We start from the raw sequence: 2,459 nt of genomic DNA, 5'->3' as shown, positions 1-2,459 counted from the left end.
CTTCAGTTGACACGGGGGGTTCATGGAGTCCCTGGTTCCCAAGTGGGGTGCATGTCTCTCCCACTGAAGGCACCCCAAAGTGGCCAGAAGTCCCCCAGTGGATGGACACAGGCGGCCAGTCTTTCAGGGGGAGGTTGAGAAGGCTGAGTGCCCCACCAAGGTAAAGGCCTTCTCGGCGGCTCTTGCACTTGTCCTGGGGTGCATGTCTCTCCCACCGAAGGCACCCAAAAGTAGCCAGATGCCCCTCAAGGGATGGATACAGGTGGCCAGGCTTTCACAGGGAGGTTGAGGCAGGCCTGGGACAAAAGCTGTAATGGCAAAGACGAGGCCAGTGTGCCCCACTGGAAGTCAGGACCTTTCTTGCAGACACTGCACCCGATCCAGGGAAGTCGTGTAGTCACTAGCTACCACCTGTGGGGCATCTCTGTCTTATCTAAGGCACCACAAAGAGGCTAGAATTTTCCCAGGGACAAAGACAGGTGGCCAGAGTCTCATGGAGATGTTGAAAAAAATGGGGTGCCTTGCCAGAAGTCAGGGTTTTTCCAGCAGCCTTGTGCCCTACCTGGGGGGGTCATGGAGTCCCTGGCTCCCATCCAGTGCATGTGACTCTCCCACCAAAGGCACCCCAAAGCAGCAAGAAGTCCTGTGGGGGATGGATTCAGGTGGCCAGGCTTCCAGGGGGAGGTTGAAGAAGCCAGGGTGTTCTGCTAGAAGTCAGGGACTTCCCAAAAGCCCATGCGCCTGACCCGGGGGAGGGGGTTGTGGAAACTCTGGCTACCACCCGGTGTGCATGTCTCTCCTTCAGAAGGCACCCCAAACCAGCAAGAATTCCCCCTGAGGACAAACAGCCCAGCACCGGGGCTGCAGGGAAGTCACGTTCAACCGTGGGAGGACACAGGCCTATCCTTGGCCTCACGGCTGCCTTTCCCGATCTGCTTCATCATCCCCTTACCCCAGGGGCGTTCTTGCCACTTTGGGGTACCCCTGTGGGACAGGTACACACCCTAGGTGCAGGCCAGGGTCCCCGCTACCTTGGTGGGCCCGGTGCAGGTGCTTCTTTGAAGACAAGGATATCTGTGGGAGGATCCAGGCCTATTCCTTGCCCTATCCCCTATTTTTCCAGAGCTGCCTCCAAGTCCCATTGGCCCGGGGGCCTCCTAGCCACTTTGGGGTTACCCCCACGGGCGAGACACACACACTTGGTACAAGCCAGGGACCCGACGACCACCGCGGGCCTGGAGCAGGATCTGTTGGGAAGTCATCCTTGGCACAACCCAGGCCTAGCCCTCGGCCTTGTTGCTCTTTTTCCTGAGCTGCTTCAACATCCCCTTCTTCTGGGGGCCTTCTTGCTTCTCTGGGGTGCCCTCTTTGGGTGAGACATGCACCCTGGGTGAAAACCAGGGAGCCCCCTCACCACCGCAGGCCAGACGCCAGGGCTGCTGGGAAGTCAATGTCATCCATGGGATGACCCAGGCATAGCCCTTGGCCTCGCCACTTGTTTTCCCATGCTGCTTCACCATCACTTTACACCAGGGACCTCTTTGCCACTTTGGGGTGCCCCCTGTGGGCAAGACACTCACCCAGGGTGCAGTCCAGGCACCTCATGAACCAAGTGGGCCTGGAGCAGGGGCTGTTAGAAAGTCACGGTCGTCCGTGGGAGGACACAAGCCTAGTGCTAGGCCTCGTTGCTGTTTTTCCCAAGCTGCCTCAACATCCCCTTCCTCTGGGGACCTCCTTGCCGCTTTGAGGTGCCCCCCATGGGACAGGCACAAACCCAGGGTGCAAGCCAGGGTCCCTGCAACCCCCATGGTCTCAGTGCAGGGGCTGTTGGGAAGTCTGGGTCACCCCTGGGAGGACCCAGGACTATCCCTTGGCCTCGCCCCTGTTTTCATGAACTGCCTCAACGTCCACTTCCCCTGGGGGCCTTCTTGTGTGTTTGCAGTTTCCCCTGTGGGTGAGACATGCACACAGGGTGCAGTCCAGCATCCCCACGACCCCCGCGGCCCAGCCCAAGTCCTGCCGGGAAGTCATGGTCTTCCATGGGAGGGCTCAGGCCTAAACTTTCTCTTATTTGGGGGCATTCTTGACACTATGAGGTGCCCCCTGTGGGTGAGACAGACACCCTGGGTGAAAGTCAGAAACCTCACAAACCAGGCTGGCCCTCCACAGGGGCTGCTAAGAAGTTAGGTTCATCCATGGGAGGACTCAAGCCTAGCCATCGGCCTCTTTACTGTTTTTCAAGAGCTGCTTCACTGTCCCCTTCCTCCAGGGGCCTCCTTGCTGCTTTGTGCTGTCCCCCAAGGGTGAGACACGAACTCTGGGTGAAAGCTAGGGACCCCACCACCCACCCAGGCCCAGCGCAGGGGCTGCTGGGAAGTAACCATCATGCATGGGAGGACCCAGGCCTAGTCCTTGCCCTGACTGCTTTTTTTCCCTAATTGCGTCAAAGTCCCCTTTCA

This window comes from Symphalangus syndactylus, chromosome X, assembly GCF_028878055.3.
Source record: "Symphalangus syndactylus isolate Jambi chromosome X, NHGRI_mSymSyn1-v2.1_pri, whole genome shotgun sequence".
In the NCBI taxonomy this organism is placed as follows: Eukaryota; Metazoa; Chordata; class Mammalia; order Primates; family Hylobatidae; genus Symphalangus; species Symphalangus syndactylus.
The sequence above is the reverse complement of the archived record's forward strand: the minus strand, read 5'-3'. Positions refer to the sequence as shown.